This window comes from Suncus etruscus, chromosome 14, assembly GCF_024139225.1.
Source record: "Suncus etruscus isolate mSunEtr1 chromosome 14, mSunEtr1.pri.cur, whole genome shotgun sequence".
NCBI lineage: Eukaryota > Metazoa > Chordata > Mammalia > Eulipotyphla > Soricidae > Suncus > Suncus etruscus.
In genome coordinates this window covers 79,264,517-79,278,019 of record NC_064861.1, presented here as the reverse complement: position 1 = coordinate 79,278,019, position 13,503 = coordinate 79,264,517, and the positions used below count along the sequence as shown (strand labels likewise).

Sequence of the window (13,503 nt, the reverse complement as noted above, 5' to 3'; positions counted from 1 at the left end):
TTGAGTCTGAATCTGTCCTGGGTTGGCAGCATGCAGGGCAAATGCCGTCCCCACTGTGCTATCACTCCAGTCCCGGTTTTTTTTGGGGGGGAGGGGGTTGGGCTCATTGGGTGGAGAGAGACACCCTTCGAGGTTACTCCTCACTTTGATTCAGGGATCATACTTAGAAGTTCTAGGGAGGTCATAGGTAGTGCCAGTCATGTGTAAGGCACCTAATCCAAGTGTCTTAACCTTGGATTAGGTCTCTGGATCCTCAACAGTTTTTTACTGTCACAATACAAGCCTTGTGTATTTCGTTAGACATATACCTAGTTATTTTCTCCCTCAAACTATTATAAATATTTGTTTTCCCCCTTTTAAAATCACGATACCATGATTTACAAATTGGTTCACAATTGAATTATTTCAGGCTTGCAGTGTCCCAGCATCAGTCCCACCACCAGTGTGACAGTCGCTCCCTCATTGTGTTTCCCTCCCAACCCCAAGCCTGCCCCTTACATAAGCACATAACAAATGTCCCTCATATTTTCTTGTTACAAAAAAATGGCAAATGGAATTATCAGAAAATAGATTAATAAAAGTTAATTTGTGATGATTGCTGTATCTTACTATAATGTTCCTAAAGTCATTGTCTGAGGATTTACTAAGCTGGTTGGGGCTGGTTGAACCATAATGCTATTATTTTTTTCTCACTGTGCTTTGGTGGGCACTATGCAATTTCTCCCATCAAGTTTGCTGTGCCTGTAATGGCCTGTAAGAATTATAAAATTTGGAGGAAATGTTTTGCAGTCACATAGGTGGCTGCTTGCTTCAGGAGCTATAAAACTGTACCTGTTTAAATGGCAGAGGAGGTTGAGTGTGACAGCAAGAGGGTAAAACCAGAAAGGAAAAAAAATCTTTTGTCCCCTTTCCAAAATGGTTAGTTTGAGAAGAGATTGATCTACCTCAAACAATTTTGAGGTTTTGCATCTTGTTCTGTTATTTGTCTTAATTTAAAAAGATTTAATTGTTTGTTGCTGACATGTGGAAATAGAATTAATTTTTGTTTGTCAACTTTGTATCTCATAACTCAGTCAAATTGAATAGTTTACCTCTAATTTTTTATTGTCTATGCATACAATGATGCTGCGTGTAATAATTTGATTTCTCCCTCTTCAATCTCTTTTTTCCTCTTCAATCTTTATAACTTTTATTTCCTTGCCTTATTTCATTGAAAGTCCAGATTCTCAAGTACAAAGTTTTAAAGCCAACTTGAATTTCTCATTTTCAATTTCAGATAGAGGTTTCTATGTTTTACCCACTGTCTGTAGATACATTTAGGTACCTGAAACAAAGACATTTCTACTTATTCCTAGTTGGTTACAAATTTTTATAACTGATATCTTTGAATTTATTATATGATTAATATACCTCTAATGATAGAACACGTGGTTTTCTCCATTATTTTGTTTTTGCATGAAATTATATAAATTAGTTTTAAGTATTAGACTAACTTATTATTCCTTAGCCATTATATAATATGCTTTTTCTATATTGCTAGATTTGGGTTCATAATATTTTGTTTGGGCTTTATATCTATATTAATGGGATAGAATGGCTTATAATTTAATTTTCAATTTGGGGATCAGGTTTTTTTTTTTAAATGTTATGGGAGCCACATTTAACAGTTCTTTGAGGCCACAAAACAATCCTACTTGGGCCATCATGTGGTGCTGAATATGGAATCCAGGGTTTTGTACATACATGTAGAACATGTGTTCTACTGATTGAAGCCGTCCCAGCCCATATCTTTTACATCTGAAGATTTAATGTGATATTCTATTTGTCAGTCTAATACCAGAACTTTGTGTTTTTTCATCAGTTTAGCTATGAGTTTATAAATTTCAATGTTGCTTTTCAAGAACTAAGTTTGTCATTGTGTTTTAAACATGCATTTGCTTTTAATTTTATTGGTTTTTACTGTAATTCTTGTTGTTTTTCCTACTGCTTTCCTCATTTGTACTCTTTCTAACATTAAAATGGCTATAAGGTTTATTTTTATTTTATAACATAAGCATTTGAGGTTATGAAAAGGCAGTTTTATTTGCTCAGTTTTTTTTTACACCTCAACTTATCTTTCTTGTCCTACTTTCATTTAGTGCATCTCATAATTGAATCATGTCACATATTTACTATCTTTCTTCTCAAACTACTGTCCAATATTCATCATGCTTTCTTCTTTGGCAGCTTATATTTAAAAAAAGTATTTATTGTCCGAGGAGATGACTTTGCGTATGAGCGGCCCAGATTGGATCCTGACATCACATGGTCTCCTTGACATCTCCAAGCCTGGAGCAGCCTCTGAGTGCTGCCAGGTGTGGCCGAAACAGCAGCAAAGTTTTTGGAACTTTATGGTTTGGTTTTTGAGTCACACCTGTTGGTGCTCAGGGATTACTCCTGGCTTTGCCCTCAGGAATTACTCCTGTCATGCTCAAGGGATCATATGGGGTGCCAGGTATTGAACAAACCTGGTTGGCTGATACAAAGCAAATGCCCTGCCTGCTACCAGAGAATTCATTCATTATTTTTGTTGTTGTTGTTGTTTTGGGGTCAGACTCGGTGATGCTCAGGGGTTACTTCTGGATTTGCACTCAGAAACAGCTCCTGGCTTGGGGGACCATATGGGATGACAGGGGATCGAACAGAGGTCCTTCCTAGGTCAGCCCTACAGCTGTGCACCGCTCCAGCTCCTCATTCATTTATTTTCATCTATTTTTAAGTCATTGCTTTCTAGTTTAAAGATATTTTGTATAGTTTTCTTGTTTATTTTTTTCAGACTTGTTTTATGATTCAAACTTAGGTCATAATATTTATTTGTTTTGTTTTGTTTTTAGTTTTTTTTGTTTTATTTTTTTGTTTTTGTTTTTGTTTTTTGGTTACATGGGCAGCTCTCAGGGGTTACTCCTGACTCTGCTGCACTCAGAAATCGCCTCTGGCAGGCACGGGGACTATATGGGATGCCGGAATTCAAACCACTGTCATTCTTCATGCAAGGCAAATGTCCTACCTCCATGCTATCTCTCCATCTCTTTATTTGTTTATTTTTGAGGGATGCCTCTCTGGTAGGTGCTTAGGGACCATGTGGTTCCAGAAATTAAATCCAGGGCTCCTGTATGCAAATTTTGTGTTCCAGGCCTCTGACCTATTTTCTTCATCTTTAAAGAATTTTTCATAGGGGAGGGAGTGGAGTGATAGCACAGAGGGTAGGGCATTTACCTTGCATGCAGCCAACCCAGGTTTTATCTTGGGCATCCCATATGCCCATATCCCCTCAGCATGCCAGGAGTGATTTCTGAGTGTAGAGCCAGGAGAAATTCCTGAGCAGGTCAGGTGTGGCCCCAAAACAAAATACAAAAAAATTTTAATAGGGTTCATACCCAGCAGTGTTTCAGGGACAAGGATCAAATCAGAATGTAACACACGTTGAACAAATTCTGTACCAATTGAGCCACCTACCCAGCACTGAGAGATTGCCAATTTTGGTAACTAATACAGTATTCTTGAAAGAGCTTGGATTATTCAGATGTTGGAAACAATATTTTATATATGTAAATTAGGTTTCATTTGCTAATTTTGTTTTGATTTATAATCAAACCTGGCTGTACTTAGGAGCTCCTTGCTCAGAGGATACAATTTGTTTCTGGGAATTCAAACTAGGGCGCCACATGCAAGCACTTTAACTTCTGTGCTATCTTTCCAGTCCCTACATTTGCTGATTCTATTATATTCTCCATATTCATAATGGTTCTATGTATTCTGATGGTTACTGAAAGAGATGTGCTCAAATCTTCTTAACTAAAAATGGTTTCTCCTTTTGGTTTGGTTCATATGTTTTATACATACTGTGGCTGCTATTAGATGTATATACATTTGAATTTTTATATCATCTTTTTTTGTTTTTATTTTGGGACCATGCTCTGACATTCTCAGGGCTTACTCATGGCTCTGTGCTCAGGAATAAGTCCTGGTATTGCTCAGGAAGCCTTCTGTGGGACTAGGGATAGAATCAGGGCCAACCACATATAAAACACATACTTTAAACTCTGTATTATTTCTCTGGCCTCTTGTCATATAATCATTGTTTTAACTGTTTCCTTTGTAAATCTCTTTAGCTCTAGCAATGCCTTATAACTTAACGTCTATCTTTTTTTGTGTGTGTATTTTTGTTTTTGTTTTGTTTTGGGGCCACACCCAGTAGTACTCAGGGGTAACTCCTGGCTCTATGCTCAGAAATCGCTCCTGGCAGACTCGGGGGACCATATGGGATGCCGGGATTCGAACCACTGACCTTCTGCATGCAAGGCAAATGCCTTACCTTCATGCTATCTCTCTGGCCCCTTAATATCTATCTTATCTCTTAATTTTCAATTTTTCTGTATCCTTAGATTGAAATCTTTTATTTTAGAATTAGTTTTCGATTTACATTTATTTTTTCAACTTTCTTACTTCCTTTTTGACTAATCAAATCATTCTTATCAATATATTTTCACCCTTGATTAATGTTTTCAATTACACATGGTTATAGCAGCTAGCTCTGGGTCTTTGTGAAATGTGAGATTAGCATAAGGGCTACCATATGTCTTTGGTATGCTCTTTATTTAACAACTCATGAAGTTTATAGCAGCCCTAGAAACAGGGACCTTCACATATGGATCTGCAACCCCAACTCCTGCTTAGTGCTAAGTAAGCCTGTTTCTTCCCAGTTCTGTTTACCAGACACTAGAAATGATTCTTACTATAGGTCTGAATTCTGATGCTAGCTTTTTCACCACCACCACTAAAGGTTTGATTACGTCTCTCCACAATGCCTGTCTTCTTGTTTGTCTGCCTATATGTGTATGTGTGTGTGTGTGAGACAGAGAGAGAAAGAGAGGAAAGACTACCTAGTGTCCTTCATTTATATGTTACTTTCCCCCATCCTTAAAACTTTGCCATCTATGTTAGATTTAAAATGACCAATCAGATCTTGCTTTTTTTATATTAATTTGAATCACCTTGAGATATTGTTACAAAATTGTCCATGATTGAGTTATAGTCATACAATGTCCAACACCCATCCCTTAACCAGTGCACATTTCCCAGTACAGTAGAGTCCCCAGTTTGCTTCCTTCCTTCCCCCTTTGCCCTACTAGCTGCCTGCTCTTGATATATGAACCAGATCTTTCCATTGTAATAATATTATTTTACTTAAAACATTTTTGGACATATTACTATGTATCTTCATTGATTAGTATCTGGTATAAATTATTGTATTTGTTTCTCCCTGAGTAATTAAAAATAAATTAAAAATGAATCCTCCAGTTTTTCATAGTAGATACTTTTATTCCCCCACCAAAACCCCTTTAGCATTTACTATTTCTCTACATGCTGTTTTAATTTACAACTTCCTGCCTCTGTGACTCAACTTGCCCAAAGGCTTCTTTGGATTCTGAGTGCAGAACCGGCTAGCAGTGCCAGAAAGTTAAAACTCCAATAATCCTCAACCAATTACTGACCAAAGTTGGTGGCTAAGTAGCGCATCTTCTCATGTGGGATTAGCCCAGAGACACATGCCCTGCTCTGGTCCCAGAACTTCCCATTAGGATTAGCGGCTAATTATAGGATGAGATGTTTTCTAGACTCTATTCGACTTTGTTTCTTCTTTTCCTTCCCAACTTCACGCCCAGAGCCTCTGAATGATGTTTTCTGGATAAATTTCCCAAGTAAACTGTTTGAATCATATGTTTGTTTTGGGGTTTACTTCCCACGAGAGTGTGGAGAGAGAGAGAGAGAGAGAGAGAGAGAGAGAGAGAGAGAGAGAGAGAGAGAGAGAGAGAGAGTGTGTGTGTGTGTGTGTGCGTGCATGTGTAAAACTGTGGTTATGTGTTTTGATTCTATGTGTAATGGAACCTGTAGGTCATTGTTGCTGTTGTTTTCTCTAATACTATCGAATTTGCCTACACAATTTTTTTTCTTTTTAAAGAGAATTTATTCTTTTTTGTTTTGTTTTGGGCCACATTTGGCAGTGCTCAGGGGTTACTTCTGGCTCTGTGCTCAGAAATAGCTCCTGACAGGCTCTGGGGATCATATGGGATGCTGGAGCTCAAACTCGGGTTGATCGAATGCCAAATGCCCTACCTGCTGTGCTATCACTCCACTCCCTGGATAATTTTTCTTTGGACAGTTTTTATTCTTCCTGAATTTCGACTCTTCTCTCAGGAATTCTTTTTCTTTTGTTTGTGAGACTTCTTTTAGCATTTCCTCTAGAGTAGATATACAAGTAACTGATCCTCCCAGTTATTGTTTATTTATTTAACTTTTTGGAAGCGGGCTTTAGGTCACATTAGGCAGTGCTCCGGGTCCACACTTGACTTTTTATCCAGAGGTTATTTCTGGTCAGGGGAACATGTGGTGCCAGAAAGGTAAGCGATGGAAAAGCACTTAAACCCCTATCCTAGCTGTTCTGTTTACTAATTTTGTAATTGTTTAATTATTTCTTCATTTCATCTTCATTTTGGAAGCATATTTTGACTGGATATATAATCCTAAATTAGCGATTCTTTTATTGAAACATCTCTTAAATATTTTCCCATTTCCTTATACTTTTCTTCCCAAAAACTCAGATATTGGGGGGGGGGGGTTGTAGAGGTTAAGTTACTTGACTGGCACTTGCCAAGAACCAGAAGTAACCCCTGAGCAGTCCTGAGTATGACTCAACCCCATAAAACCCAGGAATCAATTATACATCCCTTTAGAAGATAGGTCGTCTTTTCTCCATAGATACTTTTGGAATTTGTTTGTCTTGACTTTCTAGTACTGTTATTATAATGTTCCTAAGTGTGACTTTCTTTGTGTATGTCTGACTGAAATCTGTCTCCCTTTCCTCATGTCCTGGGACTGCAATAATAGGAGTGAAACATTTCTAATATGTCTCAAATCATTTTCTGTGTTTTCTAGGTTTCTCTTAGAAAATTTTCTTTATATTTCAATCTGGATTTATATTCCAGTTCATTAACCCTCTTTTTTCTTTAAGTCCTTTTTTCTTTGTTCTCCTTTTCTTTTCTTTTCCTTTCCTTTCCTTCTTTCATTCCTTCTTTCTTCCCTCCCTCCCTCTTTCTCTTTTCTTCCTTCCTTCTTTCTCTTTTTCTTTCTTTCTTTCTTTCTTTTCTTTCTTTTTTCTTTCTTTCTTTCTTCTCTTTCTTTCTTTCTTCTCTTCTTTCTTTCTTTCTTTCTTTCTTTCTTTCTTTCTTCTTTCTTTCTTTCTTTATCTCCTTCTTTATTTCTTTCTTCTCTCTCTCTTTCTCTTTCTTTCTTTCTTTCTTTTCTTTCTTTCTTTTTCTCTTTCTTTCTTTCTCCTTTCTTTCTTTCTTCATTCTTTCTTTCTTTCTTTTCTATTTTCTTTCTTTCTTTCTTTCTTTTTCTTTCTTTCTTTTTCTTTCTCTTTCTTCTTTATTTTTTCTTTCTTTTCTCTTTCTTTCTTTCTTTCTTTCTTTCTTTCATCTCTCTTTTTTTCCTCTCTCCTTTCTCTGTCTCTTTCTCATTCTTTCTTTCTTTCTTCTTTCCTTTCTTCACCCCTTTCTTTTTTCTTCCTTCCTCCATCCCTTCTTTCTTTTTCTTTCTCTTTCTTCTTTATTTTTTCTTTCTTTTCTCTTTCTTTCTTCTTTCTTTTTTTTCTTTTTTTTTTTTCTTTCTTTCTCTCTCTCTTTCTTTTTTCTTTCTTTCTTTCTTTTTTTCTTTCTCTTTCTTTCTCTTTCTCTTTCTTTCTTTCTTTCTTTCATCTCTTTTTTCCTCTCTTTCTCTTTCTCTTTCTCATTCTTTCTTTCTCTTTCTTTCTTTCTTCTTTCCTTTCTTCACCCCTTTCTTTTTTCTTCCTTCCTCCATCCCTTCTTTCTTTTTCTTTCTCTTTCTTCTTTATTTTTCTTTCTTTCTTTTCTCTTTCTTTCTTCTTTTTCTTTCTTTCTTTCTTTCTTTCTTTCTTTCTTTCTTTCTTTCTTTCTTTGTTTCTTTCTTTCGTTCTTTCTTTCTTTCTCTTTCTTTTCTTTCTTTCTTTTCTTTCTTTCTTTCTTTCTTTCTTTCTTTTCTTTCTTCTTTCTTTCTTCTTTCTTTCTTTCTTTCTTTCTTTCTTTCTTTCTTTCTTTCTTTCTTTATTTCTTTCTCTCTTTCTTTCTTTCTTTCTTTCTTTCTTTTCTTTCTTTCTTTCTTTCTTCTTTCTTTTTTCTTTCTTTCTTTCTTTCTTTCTTTCTTTCTTTCTTTCTTTCTTCTTTCTTTCTTTCTTTCTTTCTTTCTTTCTTTCTTTCTTTCTTTTCTTTCTTTCTTTCTTTCTTTCTTTCTTTCTTTCTTTCTTTCTTCTTTCTTCTTTCTTTCTTTCTTTCTTTCTTTCTTTCTTTTCTTTCTTTCTTTCTTTCTTTCTTTCTTTCTTCTTTCTTTCTTTCTTTCTTTCTCTTTCTGTTATACTGAGAGGCCACACCCAGCAGTGCTCAGGTTCATTCCTGGCTCTGCACTCATGGATCATTCCTGGCAGGCTCAGAGGACCATAGAACCTGTGCCTGGGATTGACCCTGGTTGGCCCTATGCAAGGCAAGAACCCTGCATGCTTTATTATCATTTCAGATCCTATTTCTTTTGCTTTTTGTTTTTCTTTAGTTTTGCAGTACCTGGGAGCAACCCAAGTATCCTACATGTATAGCATTCACTCTTCCATGGGACCATAGCTCAGGGCCTTCCTTTGCTCTGTTTTTAAACCTACCCGACTTCCTGCTACTAACATCTTTCTGTATTTGCTATTGACTCTGCTTGTTGTGCTCTTAATTTTTTTAAACAAAATTTGCTTCTGATGTTTTGATAAATGACAAACTGAAATCTTTTGTTCACCTATTATTTTTTAATTTTCCTAAGAAATTGGTTGCAGGGATCAGAGCAATCGTGCAGCAGGTAGGGCACTTCCCTTGCACATGTCCAACATGGATGCAATCCATGACACTCCATATGGTTTTCCAAGTACCACCAGAAGTGATTCCTGAGCACAGAGTCAGGAATAACACCTGGGTATCACCAGATTTGCAAACTAAAACAAACAAATAAAAAGAACCTGGTTGCAAACATACAACATTGAATGAAATAAGTCAGATTTCCAGAGTCTCAAGTAAGAAGCCCAGTGGTTCAGCTTGAAGACAGTCCGAGAGAGAATTCTGTCTGGCTCAGTCTTCCTGTTCTGTTCAGGTCTGTGCTTTACTAGATGTTGCCTACCCACACTGGGGAAAGAATTTTCTTTCCACCTCAGTCTGCTTCAAATATTAATCACACCCAGAATCACCCTCATTGGCACACCTCCAAATAAAATTTGTTTTAATTGGGGGCCACACCCAATAGTGTTCAGAGTTTGTTCCTGGTAGTGCTCAGAGGACCATATGTTGTGTAGCTGGATTGGCTGTATGCAGCACAACAAACACCTTATCTACTTATCTACCTTATCTGCTATCACACCAGTCTCCCCAAATGACTCTGATTCAAGTATCTTGGTACCCTGTGACCCAGTCAAATTGACATCTGTATTTAACTATCAAAGTCCTCCCCTTACCAGCTTAGTACTCATAAGCCATACTTAGTTTTCAACAAAGTAAAGAATAAAAAGGCATTAATTTCACCTGACATGACACCACTTCTCTGTTTACAACTTAAAATATGCCAAAGCCTTCTTCAGCAGGGGAGATTAAGCCCTTGAGTGATGTTTAATGCTGTCTTTGATGTCCTGTAACTTAAATTCTCTGATTTAAAATGAACTATACTTCAGAATATATGAATTTCATATATTTTATGTTACGTGAGAGGCAAATAAGAGAGGAAAGGAAACTAAGACCTTTGTTTAATATACACACTAACACATTTATAACGAAGTAAGGAGGAAATACTTGTGATAATTCCAGTCTTCCGTGAATTTTTGGAACTGGTCATATGGTAGAATCTGATTGTTGTAACTTTTTGGTATAATTTTTGGTATAACTGCCTTTTTGGTATTCCCTTTGTCTTCAGTGATCCCCTAAGATGGTCAGAGTCTTTGACATAGTGGGGTAATCCAATTCTCTGTTCTCTAAGGTTCTGGGCTATCCACACACCTGCCTGGATTGAGCTGTTGTAGTTTCCCATTGACCTCATGGTAAGAGATGCCTGAAGGAAACTATGGTCCACATCTTGCTTCTTGTTTTTGTTTGTTTGTTTGTTTTGTTTTGTTATTTTTGAGCCACATCCAATGGTATTCAGGACTTACCCCTGGTTCTTCTGCCCTCACAGATCACTTCTGGTGGTTCTCAGGAGGGCCATATAGAGTGCTGAGGCTAATTGTGAGTAGCCGTCACAAATATGCCTTGTTTTACCTGGGGGACTATCCCTACCTCGGAGTTTTTATTAGGAAGACTATTCCACAACACCCTGGAACTTATTTAGTGTGAGGCAAAATCCTCAAGGAGAAGCAATGTCAGTGGAGCCCTCTGCAGAGTACAGTCACAGGAGAAGCACTATGATCCTAGTTCAGGCAGAAGTATGGGATGCAAGGAAAGCAAATCCAGTGGGTGTGTTTACTTGGATGACACAGTGCACAGTCCCTTCAATGAAAGAGCAGTTCCTGTCACCAACCTGTTGCCCAGTAACTGGTTGACCACCCCTTAGAAGTGTGACAGAAATGGACTTTTCATTGGGCTCTGCTGTCACCAGACTGTATTTTCAGCCTGAATGGCCATTGAGGCAGAAGCCCAGGCTGCTGAGCTCATGCCTGCCCCGGCTCCTGCCACCCGGGGCACTTTATTCAAGAGCCCACTGGTATTGCCAGAGGTCGCAGGGGAAAGAGAATGACTGACATTGACAGAGTAGGTCCTCCTAGTCACACAATTAAAATGCTCCATTATTAAGGGTGAGCTTTGGTTTGCTGGAGGCATAAATATCTTTCTAGTTACCTATTCCCAGAGGTCTAACTGCAGGCTTCCTCCCTAAATATCCTTGTTACACACTTTTTAGGGAAGTACTTTCTAAGATCCCCTGAACATCCATCCAGCTGGACTATTTGCTCTTGAAACAGCACTGAAATGCACATTGGGACCTGTCTCATCTGGGCAGTAATAAGCAAGGATCACTGCTTTGAGCTGTGTGTGTGTGGTGGGGGAGAAGGGGTGGCTCCCTTCTATCACATCCTACAGGGCTGTTTGAAGAAGCCTCAGAGCTGCCCCTGTCCTCAGCTGGTGCCTGTATCTGGTCTAAAGCCTCTGTAACTAGGTCCAATCTTCTCTTCCTCTGTCACCTGATGGCAGTCAGAGGTGAAGACTGTCTTTCAGGAGTCAGAGGTGAAGACCTGGAACTCACATTGTGTTGTTATTTGGCAGGTTGCAGAAGGAGATTCTATGTTCACTCTTTGGCAGCCTCAGCCCTGCAGGAGCAAGAGTGCAGGCACATACAAAAGCCCATAGGTCATGAATGTGAAGTTGAAATTCAAGTCATTGAGCCCATTCCAATCTCCCACCATTCTGTCCTACCTCACAAGGAGCAACCCGCCAACCTTATTCATTATGTGAGATTGCCAATAATCATTGGGAAGTATCCTAGACATAGTCAGTCACCTGGCTTCAAGCATCTTATGAAATGACTGGTTAGAAATTTCTGGTGAAGAGGCCGAAACCATAGTACAGCACTTACTTTGTTTGTGACCCAGTAGGGTTTGATTCCCTTCATTTCATATACTAGACATAGTCAGTCACCTGGCTTCAAGCATCTTATGAAATGACTGGTTAGAAATTTCTGGTGAAGAGGCCGAAACCATAGTACAGCACTTACTTTGTTTGTGACCCAGTAGGGTTTGATTCCCTTCATTTCATATACTTCTCCAAGCTCACCAGAAGAGCAGCAGGAATGATCCCTGAGCACATAGCCAGGACTAAGCCCAGGTGTATGGCCAGGTATAGCCCATAAGTAGATAGAGAAAAAGAAAAAGAAAGATTTTTAGTGTAAATGTTTTGCACATCTCTAGTGCTGGTTATGCCATGGAGTATCAATGAGCATTTGCCTTCCTATTTATATTTATCAGATAATCAGATTAAAGAGCAGGATTCAGAAATATGAGGATTCATTCAGAAAGCTCACCCTTAAAATTTATCTTCTAAAATCAATCTTGGGGCCGGAGAGATAGCATGGAGGTAAGGCATTTGCCTTTCATGCAGAAGGTCATTGGTTCGAATCCCGGCGTCCCATATGGTCTCCCGAGCCTGCCAGGAGCGACTTCTGAGCATAGAGCCAGGAGTAACCCCTGAGCACTGCTGGGTGTGACCAAAAATAAAAAAATAAAAAAATAAATAAAATCAATATTGATGTCAATCAATTTTTCAAAAGAAACAATCATAAAAGTTGTAAATATACACACAAATATATAAATGTATAGGTATTATATATAAATATACAGATATTTATAAATACATATATATTTTCACAAAGAAATTATGGAGGTGCTCCCATAATTTTGGAAGAAGAGTCAACAGAAAAATTTCAGACTAAATTTTAAGTGTGAAGCAGAAGACCAAGGTCTCAATTTGAAGACCATCAGGCAGGGAGAAATAATTTTTTGTTATTAACCTTGTTTTATTGAGTTCTCTAATTGGTTTAATGTGACCCACACTGGGAAAGGAAAATCAACTTGACTACAGATTACAAAATAATACCCTCATAGACTCAAATAAAAGGTTTGAGCTGAGGAGATAGCTCAAAGGGCTGGATGACATGCATTTTGATCCTCAACATAACATGAGCTCTTGAGTACCACTGGGCCCAAGTAGTATTGTATAGCCTAGTCTAAACCTAAAACAATCTGGTCCACACAACCAGCCCTAATGACTTCTGGAGTACAAGTTGGGAGAACCCTCCCAAAAAACCATTTAGCAAATATCTCAGCACCCTTTGGTCCAGTAAAATAGCCACATAATGATCACACCTACAAATAGAAAAGCACATATATTGTAAGTGTTATATCTTGGGTGAATTTTCATAAACTTGTGTATAAAACATCCAAGCCAATAAATAGATTATAATCAGCACCCACGAAGCTCATCTCAAGCCTCTTCCAGTCACTGTTTATGTTCATAATAACATCTCTTTTTTTTTTTAATGGAATGCTTCACGAATTTGCATGTCATCCTTGTGCGGGGCCACACTAATCTTCTCTGTATCCTTCCATTTCTAGTATATGTGCTGCCGAAGTGAGCACTCATAATAACGTCTTGACTTTTCACATCCTAAGTTATTTTTGCCTAGCAAGTGGAACCCTATTTTTTTTTCCAGTTTTGGGCCACACCCAGCCGTGCTCAAGGGTTCCTCCTGGCTCTGCGCTCAGAAATCGATCCTGGCAGGCTCGGAGGATTATATGGGATGCTGGGAATGAAAACAAGTCCATCCTGGGTCTGCCACATGCAAGGCAAATGCCCTACCACTGTGTTATCTCTCTGCCCCCTAGAA

At 38.1% G+C, this 13,503-nt stretch overlaps 1 non-coding gene across 1 annotated transcript; it reads right to left on the bottom strand.

Moving 5' to 3' along the window:
- Window positions 1-13,149: 13,149 nt before the first annotated feature.
- Window positions 13,150-13,255, bottom strand: LOC126029239 (U6 spliceosomal RNA). Its single transcript, XR_007502881.1, has one exon. It is a non-coding gene; the product is annotated as a U6 spliceosomal RNA (small nuclear RNA).
- Window positions 13,256-13,503: the final 248 nt, after the last annotated feature.